The sequence below is a fragment of the Diceros bicornis genome, unplaced genomic scaffold, assembly GCF_020826845.1.
Source record: "Diceros bicornis minor isolate mBicDic1 unplaced genomic scaffold, mDicBic1.mat.cur scaffold_97_ctg1, whole genome shotgun sequence".
Taxonomy (NCBI): Eukaryota; Metazoa; Chordata; class Mammalia; order Perissodactyla; family Rhinocerotidae; genus Diceros; species Diceros bicornis.
This window is the reverse complement of record NW_026691866.1, coordinates 881431-894017: the sequence shown is the minus strand read 5'-3', so window position 1 is coordinate 894017 and position 12587 is coordinate 881431. Positions and strand designations below refer to the sequence as shown.

Here is a 12587-nt window from a genome sequence, read left to right as displayed (position 1 = left end):
ATGGTGAAAGACTGAAAATTTCCCCCTAAGACCAGGGACAAGACATTGATGTCTTCCCTCATCTCGCATGTTAATCACAGGCACCAGAGGCTCTGTTGAGGGCAATTAGGCAAGAAAAAGGAATAAAAGAGACCCAGATTGGAAGGGAAGACGTAAAACTATTTGTTTTGCAGATGAGAAGATATTGTATCTAGAAAAACCTAAAAAATACACCCCACACACACACAATATGTGCATCGTATCCCAATAGGTGTATAAAAAATTTTAATTGCCCCATCTGGTTAGTAGCTCCAATATTGGAGAGCACAGTTAGACCGCTAATATTTGTTGAACCTTTCCAGAAGAGGAGGAGGAGGAGGATGCTGGAGGTGGGTGGCCCCAAATGTTAATGCTTTTCTCAACCCCCGAAAACCTATGGAAGGAGATGCTAGGATTAGCTGACAGGGATGTGGGGCAGAATGGGCACCATGTCAGTGACTTCCAGATCAAGGATGTGTCACGGGACCTCAGAGCCATCAGCCACCAGCTCAGCCAATGTTTCCAATCTCCTCAACCCACATCAAGTCAGTGACCAGGCAGGAGTGGAATATGTCTCACAGCTGGCTGCCTCTGTAGAGCTTGGTGACGTAGAACAAACGCGAGGGAGAGTGGGTGAGATGGAGGTCTCCTGGAGACGCAGGGGGCCACTGGAGCCAGTGAAAGATCACAGACCTTGGGGCAAGGGAGACCTGACTTCAAATCCTGGCTCTGCCCCTAACTCACTGTGTGACCTTAGGCACAATAATCCCCTTTCTGAGATTCAGTTTACCCATGTGAGAAATGGGGCAGGCAGCTAGGACATCACCTCTGGACACTGAGAGAACCCAGGCACGCAGGGAAAGTGAAGGGTTGAAACAATCATTTAACAGATGTAAGTCAGACGGAGGAATGACGGTGCCCTCAGGGCAAGGAGCGATGCGAGAGGGGAGATCCCACCTGATCCTGGGTGTCCCTCAGCAGGGCGGTGTACTCCGAGGATGTGGGCTCCGGGTTGCTGAGGTTCCAGCTGATGATGTGGAAATGTAGCTGGTGCTCTCTCTGGATGGATAAACTCTGGGCTGCAGAGCCTGGAGCCACCGAGAGGAAGAGCAGACAGGTGGAGACTCTCTGCTCCCAGCACAGAGGCTTGGTTGCCCACGGGGTCAGGATGGTAGGTGCAGACGGTGTCCACACTGCTGGCATCCCCATCCTTTTCAGGCCTGGGGAGAGAGGGATGTGGGGACTCTAGAGAGAGGTCCTGAAACCTCTGGGGTGGGGGCCAGAACAGGAAGGAGGAAATGGGAGGACGGGGGGAGACTGAGAGAGGGGTGGTCACAAAAGTGGTCATTAGGGGCAAATACTCAGGGGAGGGTCTCACCTGAGGGAGAACAGTCTGCAACTCAAGGAGAAGAGGCCCAGGCTGCTCTTCTTGAACAAGGATCCAGCTGGGGAGGAAGGAGGAGGAGGAGGAGCAGGAGGGACAGGGAGTGGGGGAGGGGCTGGGTGGGATTTAACCCACCAGGAGCTGCTGGAACCAGGGTCTCCCCAGGCTCTGCAGGACCCTCTCAGTGGAGTGGAACGTGGCTGAGCCGTTGCTCCTGTCTGATGAATACTGGAGGGTGGAGATGGGGAAGGTGACTGTGAGGGTCTTCAGGTTGTGCCCCAAAGCTGCAAGACGAGAGGGAGAGCGATGGCCATCACTGAGAGCTGGCCTGAGACCAGACCAGAGTCCTGCACTCATTATAATCTGTTGTCTTCTCTCCCAGTGGCACCACCACCCACCCGTGTGGTCACCCAAGTCAGAACCAGCACATCTGCTCAGCTCCTCCTCCCTCCCAGTAACACCAATTCCAGTTGCGCACCGGTCCTCACATACACTCCCTCTCCATCCCTGTCCCAGCTCAGGTCTTAACTTCCTTCACCCGGATCAACACCCCAGCAGGCTCACTGGATGCTCTGTCTAAAGGATGTTCTACATGCACCACTAGAAGAATCTTTCTGAAATGAATACCTCACTAGGGCCACCACTGCTCTAGTACCACCCATGGCTCCCTATGGCCTTCAGTGTTTAGTTCAACCTTCTTGACCTGGCACTCAAGGCTCTACTCAATCTGGCTCCTGCTGACCTTTCAGTCTCATTTTATCCATCTACTGCGGGTTAAACTCCATGCTTCACGCAACCCAAATTCATTTCAATTCTCCCCATACGGCATGTTGTTTCTGGCCGGAGCCTTTGATCATGGAATCCTCTCTGCCAGGAAAACCCTTCATCCTCTAGTTGCCAGGGTCCCTCCTACTTATTCTTAAAGACTCCATTCTGGTGAAACTTTCTCTAGCAAGCTCTTCCCCTCCAAATGATGCCAGGCGCGTCTCCCCGAAACATCCCACATTGTACTATAATGGTGTGTTAATTTCACAAGACTCGGGGCTCTCTGAGGGCTGGCCTTAGACTGAACCGTCGGTATAATCTTTGTGATCAGCATGATTGCCCTAAAACCAGAATTTCACACCCTGGCTTCCCAGCTCCTGGATCACAACTGGCTGGTGGAGGAGTGGGGCCGGAGAGCTTCTCTTGGGAAGGAAAAGGGGCCCCCAGATACCTGTGGTGGCTTCTGGTGGCACAGGTGATGATGAAGTATGCAGGGACGTGGTGGCTGGCTCGGGAGCTGTGGCGAGGGCTGTCTCAGGGAGGGACAGAGTGGGAGGAGCCCCCAGGCTCACCCGGGCTCCAGCAGTGGCTGTGCCAGGACCACCATTCACAGGTGAAGCATAAATGAGAGTGAGGGGAGGGGTGACTGTGTGAGTAGAGGGATGAGCAAGCCTGTGGATGAGAGGAGCCCAAGAGACAGAGATAGGTGAACAAGAGAGACTGAACTCGGAGGAGAGGCAGATGGACGGGCAGAAAACTGGACAGACGGATGGGACACCTGGAAAAGGAGGACCAAGGGCGGGGCTTCAGGAGAATTAAAGTGAAAACCACGTGGGGTCAGAATGTGGTGGAGAACACGTCTGTGTCTAAGGCTTTCTCACCCTGGGCTGGGACTCTCCACCAGAACCCGGGAGGGAGAGAAGGGATGAATTAGGGCCCTTCCAGGTGCTTCCCTCACCAAGGACAGCGGGTGAAGGAGAACAAGTGCTCCCCAACCCCAAATGCGGACTGGACCCAGGACGTCAGGGCCAGGAATACTCACTGGTGGTAGTCGGGGCTGCGGCTCCATAGGTGTAATCTGTGGAGAGAAGGCGAGAGGAGCTGAGCAAGAGCTGGGGTGAACATAAAGGATTAAGGGAGAGGGTGGATGTAGGGAGCTTTGTGGGGAAAGCAGAGGGGAAGTGGGGAGTGGTGTTCAGGGGGGAGGCAACGAGGTGGAAGGTGGCTGGACCCAGTGATCACACAGTGATGAGAAGACTGATCCCAGACCAGGAGCATAGAGAGATGGATCATAGCTCACTTTAGAGCAACGGAGGCAACACAGAACTCTGACTGGGAGAGAGAGTGTGGCTGTAGCCCAGCCCCTCACCACTGACGTAGAGGCTGTCCCCGTCCAGGGTGAGGGAGCCCAGGTGGGTGACGCCCTGGGTCTCATGGCTCAGCTCACAGTAGAGTCACTCTCTGTTCAGCCCGGGACCAGTGGGGGTCAGAATGGAAGGTGCAGACGATGTCCTCCCCAGTGGCTGCCCCACCCTTCTCAAGCCTGGGGGAGGGAGAACCTGGGGACATGGAATACTGAGCAGGGGTCCTTCTGGGTGTGGAAAGCGAGAGAGGGGAAGGGAGGAGGCTGAGGGAGAGGCTGAAGGGGCTGCTCTGATGTCTGGAGAGGCTCTCCTCGGTGTCTCCCATGTGAGACAACCCCCTCACAAATAAGGCCTGACTCCCTTTAGGATGTGGAGGGGGGCCTGTGAGTGACAAAGATGGGTGAACACACAGACCTGGGTGAGGGGGCGCCTGCAGGTCTGCACGGACAGCAGCGAGGAGCACAGTCAGTGCCCTGTGCCATCTGACACATCCAGGCAAGAAAGTACCGTTACGTTCTCTCGGTTCTCCACTCCGAGGTCTTTTCTTTCTACTTCTTTCCTACTCCACAGCCATCACCCAGGCCTAGGGAACAATCATCTTATTCCTAATCTTATTCCCAGCACCTCCCATCTTGCCTATTAAGTCTACATTCTTAACCATGAAGTCCATTTGAACCAACGTGCTTAGACCAAACGCTAATCACATCATTCTTCTACTCGCATCTCTCCAGAGTCTTCCCACTGGTCTTAGAACAGAATCCCAAGTCACCCCTGATCTGGTCCTGCCTGTCCCCCCTCGCCGGCGTGGCTCACACCCCTCCCCCTGTGTTGACTCGGCTCAGCCATCCCTCTTCTCAGTTCATGGACACACCAGGCTCTCTGCTTCAGGGGTGTCCTCATGCGGGTCCCTCTGTCTGAAACGCTCTCTTGAACACACTCCCACACCCTCACTCCAGTCTAACCCTCCAGACGCGGATAAGACCCCTGGGGACAAAATCACACGGAGGACGGTGACGGAGACTCTGAGGAGGGGCCGGCGGCGCCCGGAGCCGGGAGGAACAGAAGCCTCGGGCGCCCTGACGAACAGCCCGGGGGACACGGGGCTCGGGGGGACAGAGGGACGCCGGGCCGTGACGGGGCTGCCCGCGGCCCAGGCCCCTCCCTGGACCGCGACCGGAGACGGGACCGCCCGCAACTCACTGCGCCTCGCCCCTTCGGCCGAAGGGCCACGGGAATGCGGTCCGCGCCGAGAAGACTGGACACACCGCGCAGACCTCCCGCTCCATCCACGGCGCCGCCCGCGCTTCCGCTTCCGGTCTCGGGTGGGCGTTCTGGGAGGAGGGAAGTTCGGGGAGGACGGACGTTTGGGGGCTCCGGGTTGAGGCGGCGTGAGGGGCGGGGCAGGGCGGGGCCGCGCACCCCAGCCTCGGGGGAGGTGTCTAGTTTCTAGAGTTAATGTGAGGCCGGGCCTCGGGCTGGGTCAGCACCAGGGACAGGGACCAGCTCTAGAGGCGGGGCTGTGGGCGGGACCAGGCTGTGGGCGGAGCCCGGGACCTGGCGGGGAGAGACGGAAAGAGCCGAACTGTGGCCGCGAAATCGGAGAGAGACGAACCCGAACCGCTGAGCCGAGGAGCGGCTGAAGATAATGTCAGTTTTATTTCATCCTTTCCAATAAATCATTCCTTTTGTATCATTTCCTGCCAATATTGCATTAAGCAGGGCCTCCAGTGTGTGTTTCGTAGTAGCAATGATAATGAACGTTCTTCTCTTATCCTTGATTTCAACATTGCACCATAAAGTTTGACTCTGTAAATACTCTTTATGAGATTGACAGAGTTCCCTTCTATTCCTGATTTTGTAAGAGTTGTTTTTGTTGTTGCTGTTTATTTTTTAATACACGAATGGTGTTGAATTTAATTAAATGTCCTTTTCTGCAGTTATCGAGGTTATTATTTCTCCCTTTTCAGGGACTAGAGTACTGAATTACATGGCATGACCCAAGCTTAGTCATGATATGGCCTTCTTATAAAATATATCTGGATTTGGAATGCTGATTTGATTTTTATTTAGGATACATGAACTTAATTCAAGAAGGAGAGTGGCCTGTTATAATAGTCAATTACTAAATTGACTAAGGAAGCATTTCAACTCTGCAGTTCTCATCCAGAATATTTCCTCGGATGAATAACGGACATAACAGAGAGGTAGAGAAAGTCTCTGTAAGGCATATACTCACCTGTCTCATTGGAAATCTCATTCTCTGGGCAGGGAGTGCAGTGAAAACAACAGAAAGCCTCTCTCTCCTGAGGGCTCTTCCTAAATCCAGGACTACAATTCTCCCTGCATAAGGAGCATGAAGTCTGGAGATAATCAGATACCTGTTGGTAACAGCTGTGACTTTTAACTAATTTTCTAATAACTAGAATGTTTTAGATTATTGGGCATTTAACAAATATATATATATATATTTTCATTTTCTGAGGAAGATTCACCCTGAGCTAACATCTGTTGCCAATCTTCCTGTATTTTGTTTGTGGATTGCTTCACTCCTTTCCATGGCTGCATAATATTCCAATATATAGCTATGTCACATTTTGATTATTCATTCATCCATTGATAGACATCTAGGCTCTGTTTACCTTTCGGCTATTGGGAATAGTGCTTCTGTGAATGGTTTTTACATTTTTAAATGGTGAAAGAAAGTCAAAAGAAAAATAATATTCCATGACACATGAGAAGTGTATGAAATTCAAATTTTGTTGTCCACAGATAAAGTTTTATTGGCACCCAGCCACATCCATTCACAACATCTATGGCTGCTTTCACATTATAACACTGGAGTTGCAACAGTGACCCTATGGCTTGCAAAGCTGAAAATATTTACTACCTGGCCCTTTACAGAAACAGTTGCTGAACCTTCGGTGAAGGAATCAGAAGGTTCATTATTAGTCACCTCCTTTGCAAGCTCTGCTTGGATGAAATATTAATGCTCTCTTGTTTCCTCTTATTATGTTCTCCCACATTTGCGGGCTGCAGACAAATTAAGAGAGAGCCTCATTGTAATATCCTGTAAAAATAATATATGTACATATTTGTATGCAGTGTATAGTAATAGTGATAGTAGCTGATAGATATTTACTGTGTACATCCTACTCTGCCAAATGCTTTCCGTGCATTGTTTCATTTAGTCCTCAAGATAACTGTGTGAAGTAGACAAATATTTTTTAGTAGATGAGAAAACTGAGGGTCAAAGAGACTGTCAATTGTTAAGGTCACATATTACATGGTTGGATCTGGAATGCGGATGTTATGGCTGAATTGCATCTCCCCAAATTGGTATGTTGCCGCCCTAACCCCCCGGGACCTTAGAATGTGACTGTATTTGGAGACAAGGCATTTAAAGTGGTGATTAAGGTAAAATGAGGTCATTAGGGTGGGTCCTAATCCAATATGAGTGGTGTCCTCATAAGAAGAGGAGATTAGGACACAGACATGCACAGAAGGGAGACCATATGAGGACACAGGGAGAAGGTGACCGTCTGTAAGCCAAGAAGAGAGGCCTCGGGAGAAACCAACCCCGCTGACACCTTATCTCAGAATTCCAGACTCCAGCACGGTGAGACGATAAATGTCTGTTGTTTAAACCACGTAGACTGTCATATTTTGTTACAGCAGCCCTAGCAAACTAATACTGTGAAACTCATGCTATCTGCCAGAAAAGCCAGTCCTCTAAGCTCACAGAATTTATTGTCCCTGATTTGGGCTGTACCCTTCAGACGTCCCTCTCCTTCTAGAACCTCTTCCTTCTCAGAGGCTTAGGCCTGGAGGCTCATGTTTTTTCTTCTCTAGATTCTTGCAGATCCACTTCCCTGAAATTCTGGCCCATGGGCCCTGTGCTTGGGGAGCAAATGTGATGATGTATTATTTTCCTCTCCAAGCTTCTGCACTTTCACATCTTCCTCTGGTTCTACTTCTGGGAGTGTCTGAAGGTCTAGGGTGACAGTTCTTCTAGCTGTTCCTTCTGCCTTTGAGGTGGAATGATAAGTAAGAGCATTCGTGGATCTGAGTTTCTGCAGTAATCTGCAGAGGGAGCGTGTGTGTCCAGCAGGGCTTGCAAACACCAGGAATCTGCTCCAAGGGGGTGGGAAAGCAAATTGTGACACATTCACAGAACAGCACACAATGTAGATTGAAAAGAGTGTGGCCGAGCTCTAATTATTGCTAAGGAAGGGGTTTCCAAGAAATATTTCTTATCAGTCAGTGTGCAATTAGGAAATAGAAACTGTACACATTTTTATTGTTTTATCTTGATTTTTAAGGAAGTATAGCTAGAGGTTGTATCTTAGCTTTCTAAGGTCAAATGTATTTATCTTTGTGAAATGAGATCAAGCCCCATATGAAAACAAATTTAAGAGACCGCGATTCTCTGGAGAAACTCAAAACTCATGTCTTTTGGTCCCTTTGTATAGCATAAAATAATTTTGTCCCTTTATATAGAATGGGCAATAAAATAACTTGGCAGAATGGTGGGCACTCTTTATTTTGGAGCCAATCTTATCAACTTTTGGAGGGATGATTCACATACAACACACGGCTTCCTTTCACAATGTAAAATTTGCTGTGTTTTGACAACCTCTGTCACAATCAAGATAACATTTCCATCATCCCCCTCACTTTCCTCGAGGCTTTTTCTGATACATCCCTCCCTCTGCTTCACCCTAGGCCACCATTGATTTGTTCCTCCTCTCTCCCCTATATATGGTTTGCAACCTCTAAAATTTCCTATTGTTGGACTGTGTGATGGCTAACTTTATGTGTCAGTTTGGCTAGACTGTGGGGACTAGTTGTTTGGTCAAACACCAGTCTAGGTGTTGCCGTGAAGGTATCTTTCAGATGTGATTAACACTTAAATCAGTAGATTTTGAGAAAACCAGATGGCCCTCCATAATGTGGGTGGGCCTCATCCAGTCAGTTGAAGGACTTAAGAGCAAAGATTGAGGTTTCCCAGAGTGGAAGGAATTCTTCTTCCAGACAGTAATGTAGAAATATAGAAATTCTGCCTGAGTGTCTGGCCTTCAGCCTCAAGACTAGAGCATCAACTCTCACCTGAGTCTCCAGCCTGCTGGCTTGTCCTACAGATTTTGGACTTGCCAACCCCCACAACTGCATGAGCCAATTCCTTAAGATCTCTCTCTCTCTCTTCTATTGGTTTTGTTTCTCTGGAGAACCCTGACTAGTACAGAACTATTCCAGCATTTACTCTTTTGTGTCTTTTACGTCAGATTTCTTTTCCTCAGCATAATGTCTTAGAGATTCATCCACATCATTGAGCAAGTCAGCGCTTCATAGTGTAGATATATCACCTATCAATGGACGTTTGGGTTCTTTCCAGTGTTCAGTGATTGTGAATAAAGCTGCTGTGAACATTTGTGTGTGAGTCATTCTGTGGAGGTATGTTTTTATTTCTCTTGGATAAATACCATATGATCCAGTAATCCAACTTCTGGGTACATATGCAAAGGAAATGAGAACAGGATATTGAAAAGATATCTGCACCCCCATGTTTATTGCATCATTATTCACAATAGCCAAGATGTGGGGACAACCTGTCTGTCAACAGAAGAATGGATAAGGCAGATGTGACATATATATGATGGAATATTATTCAACCATGAGAAAGAAGGAAATCCTGCAATTTGTGACAATATGGATGGACCTTGAGGGCATTATGCTAAGTGAGATAAGTCAGACAGAGAAAGACAAGTACTGTATGACCTCACTTATAGGTGGAATCTAAGAAAAGCTGAACTTGTAAAAACAGAGAGTAGAATGGTGGTTTCCAGGTGCTGGGGTGTTGGTGCAATGGGGAGATGTTGTCCAAAGGGTACAAACTTGCAGTTATAAGATGAATAAGTTCTTGGGATCTCAAGCACAGCATAGTGATTATAGTCAACAATACCGTATTGTTTACTTTAATGTTGCAAAGAGACTAGATTTTAAATGTTCTCACCACAAAAAAGGATTGATAATCATGTGACATGATGGAGATGTTAACTGATGCTGCAGTGGTAATCATGTTACAATATGTAAATATATCAAATCAACCCATTGTACATCTTAAACTTAAAAAAGTGTATGGATATATTTCCATTCTAGTTGGTAAATCACGACTTCAGTCCAGCTGCATATCTAGCCTTTACCATAAGATATCCCACAATCCAGCTACTGATGAGTTAGTGGCTGGCACCAGGGGTGGCCCCTAGGATCTTGTCTGAGGCTCATAGCCAGTGTCCGTTCTGTATGGTCAGTGCCCTGCCCAGACCAGGAATCCTATACTTTGAATATCACCTGTGCAGAAAAATATTAACATAATTGGCCATTGGTTGGGGTCTGGGAACTTGGACCCTGCCATGAGGATTCTTGTGCACTGGGTTTATTGAGGGAGGACATTTAGCAGAGGAGGAGTGAGGGGAGCAGGTAGGACAGAGGGAGGAGCTGAGCAAGGAGGTGGTCTCAGTTGGAATCTAGCCTCAGCCTAATCCCCTGGGGAGCCCTGTAACCTGAACAACACCACCGAATTGATCTCACCTTGGGGCGAGGGCTGGCTTTTTGTACTTCTGTGACCACCAGTTATTGGCTGTGGGCTGGGTCAGAGGGCTTGTGCAGCTGTTGGACTGGAAAGCAGTCCTCTGGGGAAGCGGAAGCTGTGAGCTGTGAGCAGGCGACACCCCCGGAAGCTGGGGGATGGGTGCACCAGCTGCTCAAGGGTGGCTGGACAGGGAGGCATCAACAGTGTCTGCTACAGGGGGCTTCAATTAGTTTAGGATGACTGGGGTTTTGGGGGAGTGGGGAGGCTAGAGGGGGAGACCAGTGTAAGATGAGGGAGGGTCTCGAGTGCCATATTAATGAGCATGGACTTCATCCTGAAGGTAATAGGGAGCCATGGGAGGGTTTAGAACACAGAAGGAGCATAGTCAAGGTGGGCAGGGCTTCCCTGGAGCCCCCCACACACAGTGTGAGGATGAGTGACATCTCTGGCGCTCCTCCAGGCTGACCTCTTCCGTCTTGAGTGTCCTTAGATTTCCCCTTTGCTGGGAAAGTCACAAGGGGTTAGGTTTCTGCAATCGCTTGACTAGAATGGTTCATTTCCTCCATCCCATCTTTCCCCTTTTTCTCCCCTTATGACTTCCCTCATCCTTGCAGGACCTCTGTGGTCCAGATATTATAGCCTTGGTCACCTCTTTTGGGTTTGAAGGGTGAATGGCATCTTGTGTGCTCAATCACTCACTAAGACCCCAGACCCCATCTGTGGTAGGTAGAATAATGTGGTTCCCCACCCCAAGTTGCCCACATCCTAATCCCTAGAATCTGTGAATATATGACCTTACACAGAAAAAGGGACTTTGCAGATGTGATTAAGTGAAGGATCTTGAGATGGGGAGATTTTTCTGGATTATCCAGGCGGGTCCAATGTAATCACAAGGGTCCTTTTAAGAGGGAGGCACAAGGGTCAGAGAGAGAGAATAAGAGAAGGAGATGGAGGGGGAGAGAGAGAGAGAGAGAGAGAGATTGGGATCTATGTGTCTGTGTATCTATATATGTATCTATGTTTCTATGTATTTATGTATCTATATATGTACGTATGTATGTATGTATGTATGTATGTATGTATGTATGTGTGTATCTATCTATCTGTCTATCTATCGAGAGGGTGAGAGAGAGAAAGAGGAAAAGGTAGAAGAAGAAGAGAGAGAGAGAGATTTGAAGCGAGAGATTTGAGGAGGCTACACTGCTGGCTTTGAAGCTGGAGGAAGGGGTCTTGAGCCAAAGAATGCAGGTGGCTTCCAGAAGCTGGAAAAGGCAAGGAATGGATTCTCCTCTGGAGCTTCCAGAAGGAGCACAGACCAGCTGCCGTCTTGATTTCGGCCTCATAAGACTCATGTGGGACTCTGACTTCCAGCCCTGTGACATAATAAATTTGTGTTGTGTCAAGACTCTAAGTTTGTGGTGATTCATTATGGCAGCAGCAGAAGACTCATTCATCACCTCATCCCATTCCCATCCCCACGAGGAATCTGGGCTTGATCAGAAAACCTTCCAATTCCTTAATGCAACCTCCAAAAGTCAACTCTTCCTTCTGTCTCAGACTCCCCACCCACATCCTGATGTTACCCCAATCCTCTTCCTACTTCCCAAATTCCTCTCCATCTCCACAGCCCCTGTCCTAGACCAGACCACCACCACTCTTTTCTCTCTCTTGGATCAGCCTCACTTTCTCCCTGTCTCCCCACCCATGACCACATCCTGTGCAACACCCACTCTACACAGCACAAGTGTTGTAAAACACCAACCTGCCCATTACTCCCTTCCTGAACCTCCTTAAATTGTCCTGAGGATAAAGCCTCAACCCTTTCACCCACTTCAGAAGATACTGGATGAAATGATCTTTGGCGACCTCTTCAATTCAATTGTGGCTGGTACCATGCCTCCTATGAGTAGCTGTAGCCATTTGGCATAGTGGGATAATGATATTGACAACAGTAACTAATACTCTTGAGCATTTAATCTGTCATGCAGGATTTTTTTATTTTATCACATGAAACCTCAAACCTTATGAAGTTATTATCGTCATTTTACTGATGGGGAAACGTTGCTTCTCAGTGTGTTAGTTACTTCTTGCTGTGTAACAAATTACTCCAAAACTTAACAACTTTAAACAACATATTTTTATTTTCTTATACTGTATCGGGGTCAGGTATCTGGAGGTGGCCTAGCTCGGTGGTTCTAGATTGGGGTCTCTAATGAGGTGGCAGTCAAACAGATGGCTGGAGATCTCAGTTCCTCCTCACAGGGGCTTCGCCACTGCGCTGCTTGAGTGTCATAACAGCATGGTGACTGGCTTCACCTCAGTCAGTGATCCTGGCAAGAGAGAGCACGGAGGAAGCCACAATGACTCTTACAACCTCAGGTGTCTCAGATGTCACACAATGTCACATCCTCCTTTTCCTGTTCATTAGAAGCAAGTCACTAAATCCAGCTCACACTCAAGGAGAGAG

The 12587-nt window shown here is 48.5% G+C and overlaps 1 long non-coding RNA gene across 1 annotated transcript; it reads right to left on the bottom strand.

Moving 5' to 3' along the window:
* Positions 1-1174: 1174 nt before the first annotated feature.
* LOC131403971 (uncharacterized) lies at positions 1175-2690 on the bottom strand. Its single transcript, XR_009219677.1, has 3 exons — positions 2619-2690; positions 1538-1686; positions 1175-1238 (listed from the first exon to the last, which is right to left on the bottom strand). It is a non-coding gene; the product is annotated as an uncharacterized LOC131403971 (long non-coding RNA).
* Between the last annotated feature and the right edge of the window lie 9897 nt (positions 2691-12587).